The sequence below is a fragment of the Malurus melanocephalus genome, unplaced genomic scaffold (genome assembly GCF_030028575.1).
Source record: "Malurus melanocephalus ecotype Western Australia unplaced genomic scaffold, MMel_1.1 scaffold_139, whole genome shotgun sequence".
In the NCBI taxonomy this organism is placed as follows: Eukaryota; Metazoa; Chordata; class Aves; order Passeriformes; family Maluridae; genus Malurus; species Malurus melanocephalus.
This window is the reverse complement of record NW_026623371.1, coordinates 1231815-1251402: the sequence shown is the minus strand read 5'-3', so window position 1 is coordinate 1251402 and position 19588 is coordinate 1231815.

Here is a 19588-nt window from a genome sequence, read left to right as displayed (position 1 = left end):
CTTGCAGTTATCACATTAAAAAGTCCTATGAGTAAATAGTTCCTCCAAGTTGTTAGAGTGGGTCACTACACCTCATTAAAATAAGCTTAGTAGTGAAGGGTCCTTTTTTTTTAACTCCTTTACTTTAAATTGTCTCAAACTGTGATTTTTTTTCTAAGGTACAGACACTATCTTTCCATATTATTATTATTATTATTAATAATGATAAAACAATTATTATGAAGTTGCACAGAATAAGGTTCATTATGATATGTATCTATTGGCCATGTGACCTCTGACTCTGTGTCACAGAACTTGTGTGGAATAGGAGCAATGTCGCATTCCAAAGTCTGGGGCAAAGTTTTTCTCTCTTTTCTGTATTTCTGTGACGAATAYCTGAGGTTAAAAAAGAAGAGCCACATGATTGTACTCCTATCATGAAAGCTCTGATGGCATGTTTTACGGAATACTTTATCTTCATTGCTCCTCAAGAACGTGGARTGGGAATATTTGATTGTGTGTAATTGCCTGGAAACTTAAGTTTGAATTCTCACTTACCTGAAGAAACTCATTATATGTTTTACATTGACCTTTATAGTYTCTTACCAGGAAATGGATTGCATTCATTAATGTTTTGTGTCTTCAGAGAATCTAAATTGTTGTTTTAAATATATATTAGGAGCAGACTGACAGAATAAATCTTCTCTTGCCCTTCTATTATCAAAAACCTTCACAACAGAAATAAAAGAATGACATGAAATGACATTAATGAGGTTACTTGACAGTTTAGCATTAAGAATAGAGAAAGATATCAGTTACTGAGCATGAACTGTAGAATGCAGAAAATTAATTGTTGAATTAATAACCTATATTTGAAAGCTTGGCATCAAACCATTCATCCCTGCGCGTTGCTTGGAGGTTGTAAAGGACTAAAAAGTTTCTGTTGGCAGTGAACAAAGGTCTCATTCAAAACTCTAATTTTTCTCAAATGTAATAATGGCATCTCTGAAGGGAAAAGGTTCCATTTCCTTTCAGAAATGCTAACAAAAATACAAATATGCATTTTTTTTTTTTTTTAATTCCCCACTGACTTGGTATTTTCCTTATATATAAGGTAAAATATTTTTTAAAAATCCCATTTCATATGTTTAGGTTATTTTACTCTCTCAAGGTAAAGGAGTTTAGCTGCGTGAATATAGTCTGCAGAAATCTAGGGAGAACTCATTCTTTCTCAGAAAATTTTTGGAGGTTGTACCATGTTTGAACAAAATGAGTAATTAGAGCATAGCAATTATTTGCCTTTGAATATTAAAAATACTTCCCTTCTGCAGGTGTTTTCATTTTGCATGGCAAATTCCATCAACTAAATAATCTCCAGAAAAATTCTTTGCACTCTGGGTTCTTCTGTTTAGCTTCAGAAAATTCTTAATATATATTCTTATTTTCTACATCTCCTTTTTTTCTTTTTTTTTTTTTTAATGGGTTTATATTCTTTAGTTATAATAATAGTGGGGAAAAAAACCAAAAAAAACCAAAAAAAAACACTGAAGTAATTTTCTTTTCAAATTAGTATTCCTTACACAAGCCAGACTGCATTTTTTTAAAATTATTTTTCTGAATCCTGGTTTTGAAATGCCTTACTTGATACACAGAAGTGTGTATTAGAAAGGAATTTWAAAAAAAAAAAAAAATCCATTCCCTATTAAAAAGCCTGCTTACACAACTTCAAGTTATGTGTCAAAGAATCTGACAATTACAACATATGGGTTACAAGTAAAAGTTCTGATCCCACCAGTTCTGAAAGCTTTCTCCCACAAGTGCAGTATGCAAATTTTACTGTGTACCAAGTGAAGAAAAGTCATTAACATTATAATGCTTCCCAGCTAAGTAATCAGACCATGATAGAAGTGAAGTGAGCATGCTGATGATGGAATGTAAAAATTAAGATCTGTGGCCCCTGGGCAACTGGAAAGCTTCCAGGATATATGTCTGGTGCTCTGCTCGTTGTCAAATAGACTCCAGCAGCTGATGCTCAGCTGCATCATATCACCAGCTGTCTCCCTCTCCCTTTTTCTCTCTCTCTCCCACCTCCCTCCTTCTCTGACTCCCTCTCCCTACCCCTTGTTCCCTCCTCCTCCCCTTCTTCCACTCATTCTTTTTCATTAGGAGCACTTAATAGTCACCTTTCAGGGAATACTTAAATACAAATATTTAAATTACATAACACACTTGGAATTAGGATTTAGAGGGTTAGAAACTACTTAGAGGGATTTGAGTAAAAGRAGCATACAAATAATGGGATAACAATACAAAAAAAGAGACATTAAATATTTAGTAATTGCATATCACTGCAATTACCCCCCCCCCACACACACACACCCCGAGAGTTAGAGATTGTTCAGAATTTTGGGGAGTGAGAGCAAAAAAATATAGATTAAAAAATTGGATGATAATATGAGAGAGATTCATATTGGTTGGAGTAACATACTTTTATCAGTATACAATACTACWGTTATAATAGGCAGGGAAGGGAGAGGGGGAGAGGGAGATATTTTCCTTCACATGTCAAATGAGCATCAGTCAGGTGTCTGCTCTGAGCTGCTTCTTTCTGGAAAACCCCTTCTCCTTCCCTGATTCCACAGAGCACTTCMGGAGCTGCATTTAGTGTCTGAGTTTGGTGCCCAAACTGGTGTCAAATTGCAAATATTTCTTCACCAGGAAGCCACCAAAAATTCAGAAGATGTCAGACCAATGAAAATCTATGCCCATWCTTGAAACATGAGATTAAATACATAGAATTGGTATTCTTCATCAGTTTTTGTGTATGCATTAATTTTACACTCCTACCATTGATAGAGATGAACTCCTCATAAATAATACATAAGTTGAACATAATAATTACATTTTGGCTAGTGACTATCCAAGATGTATTGCCAGCTTCTATCAGCAAAATAAGTTATAATATATACTGTTGCATTACTAAGTAGGGAATGGTAACTGTAGGAACTCAGGGGCTGGCTGGGCATCAGTTTGGGGGTGAGCAATTGTTTTCATTTGTGTCRCTTGTTTTTCTTGGCTTTTATTTCTCTATCTTTGTTGTTTTCCTTTTCCTTGCAATATCATTACCATTATTATTATTAAAATACTAAAATTCTTACCTCAGTCCATGAGTTTTCTCACTTTTACCCTTTCAGTTCTCTTCCCCCATCCCAGTAAGAGGGAGTGAGTACTGTGGGTGGCTATTGTGGGTGTTTAGTTGCCCATTGGGGTTAAACCATGGCAAAAGCAATATTGCAATCAGCACYATTCAAAAGGAAAGATTATGCTTACTGGTCACCTACACATGATGATGCAGAGGAAAAAAAGGCTGAAAAAGTGAGAAAGTGTATTGATATTGAGTAGGTTCAGCCACAAAGAAGCAATTTTGGAATCATGCAAGTCTTTGTAGAAAGCTACATGAAAGCTCATTAGTTATTACAGAAGCTCCTTTTAAKTTATTAGACGTCTCAATGGATGTCAATGACATCATGTTAGGATTAGGGGGGAAAATATGGCTACAAGTGAAAAAGTAGGGAAAAGAGGATGTACTTTTCTGCTTTTGAATGAAATTTTCAGAAACTCTTGCTTTCTGAGTTCTTAAAGATATTAACTGAACTTTGGCTGAGGCGTGTGCTGAGAAAATATTGTACAATATATATACATCGAAAGACACCCCAGGCCTCATCATTGCTTGTCTCNTAAAGATATTAACTGAACTTTGGCTGAGGCGTGTATTAAGAAAAAAAAAAAAAAAAAGTATGAATTGAAAGACACCCCAGGCCTCATCATTGCTTGTCTCTAGCATTTTATCTGAGGCAACTATCAAGGGATCAAGAATTAATTCAGTCTTTCTGATTTTTGCTATTCATTCAGCATTGTTTGTGACATGCACACCTACAAATTAGAGAAGAACTACATGTTTTATCATATTAGTGTTTTTAAGAGCATATCAGAGAAAGAGATCTCCAAAAGAATTTTGCCATCTGTTATTTGGAGTTCTTTTGATCTATGGAATATCTTCTATAATTTCCTTTAAAAATATTTATCAAGAAATTAATTATTTTCTGAAACTCATGTCTTCGTGGGTTTATTTTTTTTTTTTTTCAGCAATCTATGGAGGACTCTCTTCTTAAAAAAAAACCCAAATGCATAGTGTACTTACTGTGAGAACTACTGGAAACTGATTTGTTCCTATCACAACTTATTTTTTKAAAAACAACATTTTCATAGGCCTCAAATTAATATGACTTTTTTCCATAATTTGTGCATAAAATTACAAGATTTCTGTTTTAGTTTCACAGGGATTATAGAATAATTACAGCTTTTATCAGTCATTAGTGGCCATTTTCTTTCATTAGTGACTATTTTCTGTTTGAAAATTGATAGAATGGAARCACAGTTCATCTCTACTTTGAGAAGCTGGGTTGGGGGTCCTYTCAGGAAATTGGAACCCAATTTAAATAATGTTTCTTTTTTTAATGTCAAGTAAATGGAATTCCTCTGCACTGTACTGGTGGTAGCAGTAAAGCCACAATCCAAAGCATATTTGGAATTAAAAGGATTGCGTATTTTTCCAAGAGAATAATTCTTAGGCTTACAATACATACTAATAATCTGCAAAAGAACAMAAATCATGCTTCTTGTTTCCAGCTCCACTGAAATATATGCTTGGAAATAAGTTATTGTTATTCAGAAAAAACCAGGAATTAAGCTCTGAGGTAGTGAAGATATAAAATGGATTTTTTTTCTAGTCAATTGCACTACTTATATATGCATATTCTGCYATAATCTGTTAGTGATACAAATATGTGTTTGCTTCTTTCAATAGCTTTTAGTACTTCAGAAAAGTGGGTGAATAAAAATATGGTTTGTACCAGTTCATGCATTACCAGCAGCTGTTCATTTAATTCCTTCATTCTTGGTATGCTGAATTATCCAAAATAAGGTACTTTGAATTAGAATTCTAGGTTCAGATTTTGGAACCAGCTTTTATTTATTTTTGGTGTATACACAAAACATAATGTCAGGATTTGACATTATTGAAAGACAATCAATATGTAACTCTTCATTAACATTTTAATTAGAATTATAAAAGGCGAAACAACTATTTGAAAGTATAATTTTTTAACACAGTTCAGTAGTGTTCACTCTCATAATATCTTTGTATAAAAGCCTTCTTATAGAAGGCTTCTAGACTTCCTAAAGTCTAAAGCTGATCTTAACTTCAATTAGGATTCGCTTTATAAAATAATTTTCTTTCTGCTTTCTTTTCCCACTTTTCATTTCAGCTGCTATCATGGAATCAGACTCATTTGTAGTCATTCTGATTTCTGTGTGATAGCAATTTTTCTTTGTTTGGAGTTGTTCATATTAAACTTCCTACTCATTTTTCCCTGAAATATACATTTGTTTGTCTTTTGAATGGACTTGYAATTTTGTGAGAGAAAAAAACAGTGTAAAGTTCTGATATAATAGTTTAGTTAATCAGATGCTTTTTCAAAACAAATTTGGTTCGATTTAATGTAGAGCTCTCATACATGGGCAAGGTAAACCCTATAGAGAACAAAATAATATTTTATTTTTATGTGTGCATGGAGTTTTGGAAAAGTAAGTTTCTTGTGCTTGTATATATGCAAACTCACAAGGAGACTTTCAAGGTTTAGCAGTAATCATACAGGAGTCAGTGATAATAAAATACATAAAGATAATACACCTCTTTCCAATGTTAGAAACCTGGTTATTGGCAAAGATTTCAAAAGCATCCTATCTTGATCTAGATGTSTTTTCAGACAACATCAATACATAACAATATTTACCAGCCTTTCTTTYTGTATGCCCTGGAGACTATAAAGTGTAACTTTACCACTTACATATTTAAAATAAAGTTTCTCTTTGAAGTTATCATTTCCAAGTGTTTTTGTACATTCAGACACAAATATAACTCAATTTGAAAGCTTTTCTTTTAAATATGTTTCATAATCCGATGCACAAATTCAAGCTGTTAGTGAGTTCATTTCCATTGACATATATTTAATTGGGATAAATCTTGTAATATTCAGCTCCTGAATTATTAGAAATGTTTAAATTCTGTAACATTATCTTTACAAGAGGGAAATGAATTGTGATAGCAAACTGTGGAATAACCTGATTTTATTTATAAGGTGTAAGTGAATATATTTAGAAGATGTCAGAACAATGGCCTACAATGCATAGCCCTTAAGGACCATTTCCTTTTAGATCACAGGCTGATTTAAATAATTCTATAAAGTTTAGATTAGATGATATAAGCAAATCTGTTATATAACCCAACCTGTTTTCAGCAGAAGCAATATGTACTGTGCCWGTTTAACCAGGTGTATTTACTTGCACCTGTAGAGCTTTTTTGAGAAAGGAAAAGAAACAGAGATTTTAAGTGCAAATGTCCTACTTCCCCTCCCTGCCCACTCATATACAAAGTTTGTCTCAGGTTTACAGCTGCCATAGATGAGCTTCAAAAGRATGATGCTGGGGTCAAACTCTGTAACTATATGCTTTATTTGCTTCCTGTATTCGCAATCTCCACACATCCTCCTCCAGCACACCTGGGAAATTGCCTGTGTCCAGGATGTCATCCCTTCCCTGCTGAAGAAGGCCTATCATCAAAGAATACACCCAGCAYTGTAAACATTGATACAACTGGGTTATAATAAAGTTAAATACTAACCAATAAAGACATTATGCACAATAATGAAATGTTTGATTTCTTTCCATTCTCATATRCTCTCTCCCCCATTCCATCCCTATAAAATATCAATAGGGTTTTTACTTCCTTCCAGGTTCTGACTAAATGGCTGAAAAGTCTCGGCCTGCAAAGTAATTTTTCCATCACTGATGGCGGTTGGTGACGGCATGTTAGGCATGTTCAGTCTTTGAAATGGGAAAAAGGAAAAAAAGCTGATGATCTCTTGTCCTTTGACCCCTAAATTGTCCTTGATGATCAGTATGGAGAGATAGTGGGAGAGCTCGTGGCTCCATAGCAATGGCCATCACAAAAGCTGAGAGGKGGAGGGCCAAGGATCTGTCAATGGCACTGTGCTGTACTTTTATGCCACCTGTACCACCATTGCCTCTGTGGCAGCACAGATCCCACCTGATCTTCCAGATGTGGATATTGCTGCCTTCCACACCTAATAGCTTCGAGCACTTATTCTGGACCAGTTCAKGAGTTGTCAGGTATTTTGTTGTCTTTGTTGTCTCCATAAGCTACCTTCTTTTTCTGCTGCAGCCTGCGCTCAGGGAAGGGTATCCTAGGAATGAGTACCCTGGCACYCCTGTCTTCCTTTCTTTTGCCACAGCAGAGAAGGACTGAGAGTGGAACTGACAAATGCGGAGGTTTTTTCACTATCTGAAAAATAATTTAAAAATCCGAAAGTAAGTATTTTAATTCTTGAGAGCTTCTAGATGTTTTTCTGCATTGTGAATTGCCATTAACCATTCTTCTTACAGCCCCTGGGCAGGACCCAGCACTTCACCTTKTTTAACCTGATAGAGAGGCACRGTAGAAARCATCCTTCATCTTTCACCTGCTTAATGGGCTGATATTTTTCTTCTGCAGTCTGCCTCTTTCACATTTCATTTCCAGAAGGAGCCTTACAGTCATTCACAGGACCCCAGGGACCTGCYTGTGCCCTGGAAGTCAGCAGAGCAGGGTTGTGCTCCTGGTGCACCATGACTGCAGTAGGGTGAGAGCAAATGGTTAAGGACTAAGATTCGTGTCATGATCTGTGACTGAGATGGAGATACAGGTTAAGGTAGATGGTACTTGGAATGGTTTTTGAACAGATATAAGGAAAGAAGCTGGAAATAAATGAATGAATGGCCACTCTACTCAGTGGTTTCCTCTTAATCTCTTTCCCTGCTATGTTTGGGGATTCAAACAGGCTGGCTATCTGAATCCTCACATCCAATAAACTATTTAGTTCTGCATATGGTAGCAAGATAGTCAGGCAGATCCTGGCATCTCATAACTTTCCCTGATCTTCAGAAGCATCACCACCTTCAGCTCCAAGCTTTAGGCATCGCTTCTTTGCGATCCTGGTAGCCCACCTAGCAAAAAGACCAGACAACAACCAGACAATCTTCCACCCTTCTGCTAATTGGCTGTGTGCTGATGGTCTATCTTGAGATGCAGGGCCCAGTAGGATGCAGGGCCTCCTTCTATGTGTCCCCAAGAACTGAATTAGAATTAGATTTTTGTTTTATATTTGTCTGAAWAGAAGATTTCAGACTTGTATTAACATTATTCAAGAACTAAAATTCCWTTAAGTGAATGGGGATAAAGAGTTYRGATACTTAYAATATTTCTTTYTCAGACTGCATAGACAGAGCACTGAGGTAAAAATTTAAAGTAGAAAACACCTTAGGCAAAAGAGATTTAACTACTTGAAGAAATAAGTTATTTAACTTTTGTCTTATGCACAGAGCTTTCTCACTTCCTAGGCTGAATGCAAAACCTCAGGACATGGTGGATTTAAATGACAAATATACAAATGCTATTGCATTTTGTAGGATCAATGGAAGGTRTTTGGAATTTCCTAATTAAAGCCCGTTAATCAATCATATAATTTAGACATCATTTAAATAAAGGTGCCTCCAAACAGTACAATTCATGTTAACAAATTTAAAATCTGTTCTTTTTGAYAATATATTTATTCTGAAAAAATTGTAAACTGATGATGGTGTGCAATACTATTCTGTGTTGACTGAAAGAACATGCCCCCAAGAACTGTCTCGCACTATGAACACAGCATATGAAATATTACACATTGCATCATTATAAAGAGTACTTGTTCACTCTCTATGGCTTCGATCTCTGCTAAAGGGCAATCTTCTGAGACAATAGATTGAGTTCAGGCTGAAGATGAATAGCAGCAAAGCAATATCCTGACCAGTTAAAACACAGACCTGATTCTTTGAAAAGGGTAATTTTACACAGTTGAAAACAGTTATGGACAAAATGAAGTGGGAGGAAATACTGAAACATAAAAGCATAAATTATGATAGGGAATTATTGAAAAATATTTTATGAAATGTCAAAGCCACCCACAATTTTATGCTCATAAAAGACTACTTCAGTAAAATAACCACCTCAGTTATAGTTAAATGTGAAAATGGCAATATTTTTTTTTTTCAAAACTACAACATACAGAAAAAAGAGAAGCAATCAGAAGAGAACAAAAAATCTGGAATGTTGTAGTAACACCACAGTCTATGTATGTCCTTTAGAGTCAAGAATATTAAGAAGGAATTTTATAAATTTACTGAAAAAAAGAAATGTAATATCTGCAATAATAACAAAAGCTAATATTAACTAAAAGTGCTACAATGACTAAGCAAAATTCACAAAACATACAAATATGACATGAATATTCTACTTTAGTATTAAAAAAGAACATACAGAAAGGAAAAGCTAATGAGTCCGTTTTTAAATATGTGTAGAATCTAAAAGCTGATAGAGCTGATAGCCAACAATATCAAGAAAATGGAAGATCGGTTTTTATTCATTAAGTATGTAGGCACGTGACTCTGACAGCTCTGAAAAAAGCGACTAAGCTCTCTGTTGAGAGCAGAAGTATGGGTCATTCACCAAGGAATAGAAATCAGAAAAGCTTCAAGTTTGAAGGATTAGCTGCCTTAAATAAGGTAGTAGAAACTGTTATCTCAGCAACACCAAATCCTTTGGCACAGCAAGGTTCTACCCAACACCATTGGAAAACGGTCTTAGATTTCACTGAAATAGTGTCAGAGTGGAGTTTGGGGTAATATCTGACATATTTTTTGACATATTTTTGACATCTTTTTCAAGAGCCTGGAAAGCAGCTTTCTTTTTAAGTCATGCTCCAAGAAATGAGTATAGTAAGAGTTAGATGGTGATATATGACTACTTCCCAAACTATGTGCATATTTTATAAAATGACACTTTTTTGTCAAAGTTACAAATCATTTCTGTGAGGAAACTTGGATTAAGGATCCCCCTCCTTTTTGGTAAACATTGTAACCATTAGGATACCATTTAATGTAATTTTTCTCTCTTCTTACTGACCAATTGTCCTATCATTATTTTATGTAAAGATGAGACAGGCAACTTGACCTCAGAGTAATTTCTACAGTAATTATAAGGATTTATTTCTTACAGAAGGATGCCTTTGTTTACTGTTTTTGGCAAAGGAAGTTTGCCAAGGCTTATACTGCTTAAAAAAAAATGGGCTAAAAAATGGGCTGAAAAAATGGTACCTGGCTCCCTAGGGCCAGTGAGTGGATTAAACTCACATCTGCAAGATCTCTCTCATCTTCCTTTCTTCCAAAGCTGTCTGGCTTCCTTTAAGGCTCAGTGGGTATGGGTTTTTTTAACTGTGTGGACACAAGTTTGCCCCATGCACAGCTTTCATGCAATGTGCACAGGACAGTCAGCACCCACAAAGAAGAGAATGCCTTGTTATTCTCCTTTTAGCTCCTGGCACAGCAGATTGGTGCTGGTACTTCTGTCATTTTTGTGTCTCCTTTCATTTTTGTCACCTCTACATTCGCTGGTAATGTTCATGACAGAGGCAGCTTTTGATGATGCTTCTGACCTGCTCATTGGATGTAGGGCTCTGAGGGGCTTCCCTTGCAGATAACATCCTTGGCAGGCTGCCTGGAGGCACAATCTGGCACATTTTGGTGAATGTCTCCCAGATTTTAAGGACTGATGGTGCCCTGAGAGCAGGTCCACATCAGAAGAGAGTCTTATCTCAGTCATGGTGTACTTTTAGGTCTGCAAGAGGGTCAGTGTGCACAGTTTATGCTGTTAGAAAACAATRGAAGTCACGACACTCCTTTGCCATGTCTTCTGCAGCTGGCTGTGCAGGGGCTGTGGGTCTCTCTGACGGTGTATGAGAAGATGTTGTGTGTCTGGAGTTGCATCAACGTCCCTACCATCACTACTGAGATCTAATGTGCTGCTTCTGCTGAAGCAGAGATGTCTGAGGGGCTGCACATCGGGTGCTTAGGACTAAGTGGGTGTTCACCAAATTGTCACGAAAATCAGTCTCTTGCTAGAAATTCAAACTGCAGAAAAGCCTTGAAGATGACCACCTGTGTTCTGAACTCCACCTGTTCATGAAGATCCGAGAAACTAAGAGGTGTGAGGGAAGAGAGGGAGATTACTTCACAGTGACCATGTGAGTGGAGATGGTGTYGAAAATTAAGGATATTAGGAATGTTGGCAAGCTTTTTGGGAGAAAATGTCATGGATATTTGCCGCTTAAGACAATCAAAATCCACTCCTAAGGGCATATCTTTCATTCCAGCAGTGCAGACAGGAAAGTGTTTTTCTTCATGCAGCARCTTATATACCCTTGGATGGATCTAGAAGGAATCAAGCATCCCTTTCTAGAAATGTATGGCAGGAACATTCCTTCTTGGAGAAATGGATGTGCAAGCTGAACAAGGAAATATATCTGAAAATTAGAGATAAAGGAGACAGACTGCCTTCTCATAATATCACTATCATAGCTAATTTGATCATGTCCCTCAGAGATATACTGGGAAAATTTCTGGTGGTGATGACTCTTGTTTTATGTAAAGGAAAGKTTCAGCGACAGTATCAGGTTGGAAATGTAAGTAAGATGTCATATATGTAGATATAAAATAGACATTTTTGGCAGATGGGATAATTAAACACTGTAAAAATTGCCCTGGAACGTACCATACATTTTTTAAAGACTATTCAATGAACTACAGCTTTAAACAATTATGAGCTTCATACCGAAACTTCTAGATAAGGAGCTCCAGCATGTAATAGGCAATTAAGCTGATTATATGACCCCAAAGGTGCATTTAGGTTGTAAAAGCTGYGAAAGCACCTCTTGAAACTCCTTACTTGCATCCAGTGGTCACTTTTTGTCATTCTTGTGAGTCAATGAAGGTGGAAAATTAAATACGCCTTTTTTATGACAGCTTTTTCTTAATAACTCATCAGAATTTTACACATTAGAGTAGCTGGCTTCTCCACAGTCTCCTTGCTCACCCTTTTATATCAGAGCTTGATAAAAGGATAGTTAATGTTGCTCCATCTCTCTGTGATCCCATTACAGCAAGTCTACAGCCATATTTGCCAAGTTGGGGAGGTTAGAAGTGATCAGTTTTCTTGTGRCACACAACAGTTGGAACAGCACACTCTTTACTTTTTCCCTGTATTTTTTTCATAAATCCTCTCACTTTATTAACAAAAATGTTGAATTGATTTAAAGCTACTGAAGCTGATAATTTCTTCTGCTTGGATCATGTCATAATTAGGTTGGTCTCATGAACAGAAAAATTACTTGTGTTTCAGTTTCAGTATTTATTCAGAGTTTGTATTCAAGCATGAAAACTGTTAGGTAGTTAAATGCTCTCTGAGCAGAAGAGCTATTTTAGAGGTTTGTAGATTTCTGGGACACTTTCATTCTTTTAAGCTGTGCTTATTGATATGCATAGTGATATAAAATAAAAGCTATTTTCCAAGGGTCAAACAGGAGCCCTCTATATATAATATAACAACTTCTTCTCCGCCTTCTGACTGTGATTTCATGGCTTTACAATCATGGAGGCAAATATTATTTTTCTTTCTGAAATAAAGTCAATGACAGGTATGGTTGTCAGCATAACAACTTCCTTCAGGAGGAAAGCAGAAAATGCGATATTTGTTGAGCATAAATTCAAACACAGAACTCTTCGTGTAGCATCTCTCCAGCTGARGGCTTCAGACCACTTAATGATTACTTCACTCTCCAGTTTCTTCAGTCAGCCACTGTAGTTTGGATGCAGTCCTGGAAGCCCAGTTGGTAAGGCGAAGAAGTCATAACATGAGATTCCCAGGAATAACACAAGTTATTGCTGCAGTTTCTTTTCTCTCTCTGTTCTGTTTATTTATGTGAAACAGGCGGCTGAAAACCATTTTCTAGTGTAATAAGACAAATATGTAGCAACARCTTCAGGGCTGCAAGCTCACTGTAATGTAAATATAACATTGTTCAGCCTCTTTTTAGGTAGTACAATGAGGTTTTCTACCTCAAGGTGCCTAGTGCCTTCCAGTAACCCTGACTAAATCCAAACGAATTTTTTTTTTTTATGTCATTATCTTTTTACATTAACAAGGTTAATTCTCAAGGCAGTTCTCACATATATGCACAGCTAAGTTTTACTGCTGATTAAATCCAAATATATAGACAGCGCAGGCCTTGAAAATGAACTTAAGGGATTGCTCATTAGAGCAGTGGTCAGAAACACTAATCATCTGTGCCTCTCTGCTCACAAACTCCAGGTTCAAAGGCAGCTATCGGTCTCCAGGGAATACTCAGACTTTGGGTTGGAATTGTAGTGGCTGAAGARCTACATTTTCTCCTCAGTCTGTTAATATTGCTGATGCAAATTCATTAAAGCATTCAAGAATAAAGTGAAAATGCCCTAACTATCCACAGAAGGTGTGTTCTAGASAGCTTTATAAAATTGACTTGTAAGAATTGGGTCTGAAGTCAAATCATGGAGCCATGAGGAACTTACTGTACTCTGCTTCATTTTTGTAAATAAATACTTCATTAAGGTGTGGGAGAAAAAATATTTGAAACCACATTATTTGAATGATTTCTGAAGGGCTGAAGCCAAAGCAATTCTCCCATATCTACATTTCTCCCACCTTGGATTAAGACTGCATTGTTTGCAAATTCTCTATGATTTGACATTATGCAAATTTTATAGATTGAAAAAAATATGGGAGAAAAGCCACCAGCATTCTGGAAGAAAATAGAATTTGTTCTCTTACACACTGCTCCATAGTATAAAATATTAATCTTCTTGTGGGTATTTTATAATAAAAATTCTGTTTGTGTTGTTTCTTCTATTCTTCTCATAACAATAGACATTTGTTAGTTAGTCCACTGATGATTCTGAGCATCTATTTTCTGTTTTACTGCTGTTCTCAATTCTCTCTGCAAGCATCTTCAAGGCATGCCACACATTTTCTATCCTCTGCTGTGAGAATGCAATTAACATGATMAAAAATATAAGGCACATTTGTTCTGTATTACTGATATTTGCATGATTTTTTAAACAAAACTAACCTGAGAAATGAAATTATATTTGTATACTATAAAAATGACAACATATTCATTTTCTAGGTCTACTTGTTTATAACCTGCTAAATACTTGTTAAGATATCTAGTATTGCGAGGAACTTAGTAGTTACAATATCTTACTCTCTGTGGTTAGCAAAAACAATTTTACAGTTAAAAAATAAATGTGTTCCAGTTATTTGAACACTTAAGGGCAAAAGCCAGCTTCAAATTRTATTTTGGTATTTTATCTACATATATGAATTGCACATCCTGAGACTCAAAGGTTAATGAACCACACTGGGCAGTTAGAAACCAATGGTCCATAGGAACTTTAATATATTGTACATACAACCATACAGTTCCTCCTAATCCATTTATTTTTTGTTCTCTCAAGTGAGGTATTTCTTCATTAAGCAGAATCTAAATCAGCTGTGTATACATCCACTGGAAAAGAGACATTTTCAAGTAAAGTAATGAAGCAGACACAGCATAGCTAGCTGTTAAAACCATGCAGCTGTGAGTTCAGAAGCATGCAAAAAGTTAATGTATTGGTATAGGACACAAAAATACTTTTTCATTTATATTCTTCCCTTCTGTCTTAAGAATCAAATACCCAGCAACAAGCTTTGTTGAGAAATATGTCCCAAAACAAGGATATCTCCCTGAATGCCACAAAGGGATGGAATAAAGCTGCACTACTAATAGCTGATGACAGCTGTAAGCGGTTTACCTGTAGGTTTATTAAATCCCTGAATGAATGTTTCTCAGTGTCTGCTTCAAAACTGACTTGGCCTTCAGAGCTGAGAGAATAGCATCAATAGGCATATTAGAAATTTGAAAAAAAAAAAAAAGCACTTCCAGCATACTAAAGCAGACTTAATAAATCTCATTTCAGCGAAAGAAAGCCCTGCTTCTGAGTTACAATTAAATCCTGTTAAAAATTTCAGAGAAAACCTGTTTTAATACWAAACAGTCTTGACCCTGGAAGCTTTTGAATGAACACAGAGTTTGTAGTTACGCCCATTAAGCATATGCATTTTAAAACACTTTAAAAATTCTATCATATATCAGTATGTGTGAGCTTACTGAGAGAAGCAGTATAAATTGGAGTTAATGTTCAGAATAAACAAGTGTCCCGAAAATAGAAAGATTTCAAAACTCCTTGAGGAAAATATTCCAATTGTAACCCAAATGACAAAAATAGAGGACAAGTGTTGTAAATTTTTAAGCCAATGTGTTCAGATTCTTAGGCCATAAAGATTTAAGAAAATTCTTACAGAGATACCAAAGCAGACAGCAAATAACAAATTAACAACACAAAAATCACAATATAAAGAAAGAATATAGTAAACTACTTCACAACAGATCTCTACGAAGCAGATCAAATTCTGTGGAAAGGTATGAGACATTTTAGTAATTAACAGTTGCTTCTCAGAMTGTTAAGCCAGTACAGAATGTGCCAGAAGTGCTATTGAGTGGCTGATTTTAGGAAAGACAATGCTGCGTATTAGGATGCACTTGTATACAGAAGTATAGTAAAGTGGAATTTTTCTGTTACCACAAAAKTAGATCATTCTCAGAGTAAAATAAACAAACAAATAAATAAAAAAAAAAAAAATCGAAATATAATTTTAATAATGTTTCCAGACCAGGGAGGATTTTTTAATTCACATTTTGGATACCACCTCTATATGCAGTTGTGTTGCTCTTCATTTAATTCCTGTTGAATCATTCGGACAAAGCTTTAATCATGACACTGAATGAGAGTCCTTGACTTACAGCAGCTGTCCAATGTTACTGCACTTTTTCTCCAGTTTTCATTACTTTGCAATTAGTAGTTAGCAATTAATAGTCGAGGCAGCTTTTCATTTCCAAAAAAAAAGGACTGCATTTTTGTAGAGTCTGGCCTAAGTATAAACAGAGCTCTCAGCAATTCTGCATTTTTTACTTTTATTTTAGAAAAAATGTAAGGAACTTAAATTCTCAATGCCTTGTCTTTCATTTGCATCCTATTCTCTCAGCTGTTTTACACTTCAAAATAAACCCAAGTGAATATAGTGCAACAATTCATGAACATAAATGTATGGAATCTCACAAAGTTATCTGAGTGAGGAAAAGAGTTATTTGTCTGCATTTTTTGTTTGATGAGTGAAGTACAGAGGGATGAAACTGTCTGGCAGTAGTTTTGAATAGCAATAGCAGTCTGTTCTGAAATATGCTTGCAGTTTAAAGAATTTTAGACTGAAGATACTTTTGAAGAAATGCCTTACATAAAATATTTATACAATTTCAAGATTATCTGTTGCTTTTAGGAATAGCCAAAGATGAAGAGTGAAGTGGTTCTTGGAGAGTTTCAAAGAGGAAACAAAGAGCTGGCAAATTTCAATGATGACACTACAATTTAGGAATCCATCATAATCCTGATTTTAGTTCTGAGATTGTGACTAGGACAGGAATGCAGTTTCCACAAAAATGTTGAACTATAAAATTGGGAGTGAAATCACTATCTGGTTTTCCTCACTTGCTCATACTCTGCAAAGACAATGTGATAGACTGAAATGTTAATGTTTAATGACTCAAACAACTGGCTATTTCCAAACCAGAGGGTTCTCTACTGATGATATGTAAGGAAACATCCAGGTGCAGAGASGGTGTGGACCCGCTGCTGGAGCTACAAGCTGGGTTTGAGCCAGATGACAGGAGAGGAAGACAAGATGCAGATSCTGCAAAAGGGAAAAAAAGCTTTTTGTCAASCCACTGTTCTCCCTTACACCACTGGCTCCCTGTAAATCTCCCCGCTGCCCCCCAGGGGAGGTATCGGGACATTCACACTCAGGCCTGAAGGTGTTCATCTCTTCTGATGGGGAGTGACTGGCTCAGCTATGCTGGCATGTTGGGCAGCTGTCATGTCTTACAAAAAAAAAAAAAAAATCAGACAAATACAAATAAAAATAAAAAATCAAATACAAATAAATCATCCCATCAAAGAGCCCTGAATAAACACTCCTTTCTGGGGTCTTCCACCAGAGGACTGTGCACAATCCACGGTGTTGCAACAGTGTTAAACTCCCTCTTTCAGGAGATCTCACCTGAACCTGAGCACTTATTAACCCATTGAACTTGGTGTTTTGTGTGCTTCTCCTACCCCCAATGGATCAACTCTGTGACCATCAATTCAACCAACTCTGTGACATCGAAATTCAGCAATCAAGTCCTGCCTGTGGGTCCACAGGTGGTATCTTTCCTCTTTGCAGTCCTTCCACTCTTATTTCTTCTTTCTCTCTCTTTCCTTTCCTTACWCATGTTTCTAAGTGATATTTTTGTTTTTATATTGCTTTATTTCTATTGTTAATATCCAAAAGGGCAGGGCTCAAACCTCATTTTCATTGCAACCAAATAGCTCTAAAATAGACCCTCCATGTATATATATAGATATTTGTATAAATGCATTGGTCATTCAGCATAATTTCACTCTAATCTGCCCCAAGGGATATATTAGCAAGAGGCTCAGTTGTCCTCACCTTCAGGGACAGGTCACCACAGACAAGAATTTCAGATTTAAATATCAGGGAGAACAGGTAAGGAAAATGTAGCTGCTAAGGAAAATGTAGCTGCTTTGAATTTATATGTGCACCATGGTTTTCCTCAATACAAATGTACTCAAGTCCACTGAGAAGACAGAGGCCACAAGTTGCTTAGGAAGGATTATGTGAGTTGAATCCAGTTTAATTGTGTTTGATTTTATTTTGCTTTCCTGCATATGAAAACAAAGATCTTCTTTTTTTTTTTTTTTTTTTTTTTTTTTACAGCAGTACACACATTAGGTATTATATATTATTAAAAAATATCCAATCTTCTTATGTTTGACCACTGAAGAATTACAGGGATGTAAGTTAACCAAGGCAAACCATAAACAACACAATTTCTGCTGCTTTGACTGGGCTTCAATTATTATTAATTTGTGCTTAAAAATCAAATAATGCCATAGCCACATTATAAACTTATTGCTTCATGATGATTTGATGATACGAACTTTTTGATAGTTGTGCAATAAGAATGATCCACTAACRTGGTAGAAAAACTTTTCCTCACTTTTGCTCCCAGCTCTAGCCTGGACTCCCAATTTCCTAATAGAAAAGGGAAAATTGTCACACAATACCAACCTCYTTCCTGTGTCTATGCTGGGAAACAGAACTTAGGAAAAAAATATCAACCTCAGACTTTGTTTTAGTAGATACTACATTTTCTTAGATGGGAGATTCATCCTCAATGAAGTACAAATGACTACAGCAAACTTTCTGACCTACTGGCAAAAATAGGTGAAGAGGTGCGGCATGAATGTCGATAAAAAAGGAGGAGAAACATTTCTCTGCTGACCAGGGCAAAGGGGCACATCAGTGGATCATTCAATCCTCGGCCTGTCAGCTTGTTAGGGTCACTAGGTTTTGAAGTTATGTTCTCAGCATTAAAGAGTGCAAGGCTTCCATGCACTTGCTCATCACTTTAGATACAAAGGCCCAAGGGCATCCTTCTAGTTCTTTTCAGTTTTCATATCCAAGTTCTCTTCAGTTTTCGTATCCATGCTTAGTCATGGTCCTGCCTTCTGATGAAATATATTTCTCCACTAGTAATAAAACAGTATTGCTGAAAATTTTCAATTTATGGTTTATTTAAAATACTCCAGCTCTTATTTTCTGCTTGAAATTTTGCAACCATATTTTTATATAATATTTTAAAGATAACTTATACATGAAATTTGTCATGATTAATACTTCATAGTTTTTCCCCATATACTGAGTTCATTGCCACAAAACTAGATATAAGGGCTCCAAAACTTCCACATTAATTACAGTTAAAACCCCACAAAGAGAAAGAAATATATAAAAATTGCTGCCACTAAACAGCTGAAAGCATTGCATCGTTTCTGGCTTAGAATCCCCTCAACTGMAGGACTTGAGGCTTGGTGATTATGATGGCCATTTCAGTCTTTTGTCCTGTCTAGTGTGCTTTGGTCAATGGCACCAAAGACTCTTTTTGTTCTTCAGAACAGGCTCCTTCAAATCTTTGCCAAGTAGGCAGCAGTAAGAAACAAGAAGGGTAAAGCATTAGTCATATTATGATGATGTAGGGAAATATTCTGTTACTGCCTACCTCATTGTTGATTTTTRAATTTAGTATTCCAAGAGGCAGGATTTAACAATTATATCTCAGGGGGCAATTTTAAATATTACAAGGATGGGTTTACATGGAACTAATAMATATAAGAAGAAACAGAAATGTCCTGGAAAAACTTGGTTTAATTGGAGAAAAAAAAAATGCATCCTTTTCCTAAGCTATTTAGTAATTAKCTTGAAATATTTTTCCTCAGCAGTCAATTTCTAAGACAGATTGGTTTCTGATTTTCATTCTTGTTATTAAAAAAAAGCTCAGGTAAAGGACAGGATTGTTAAATCAAGCAA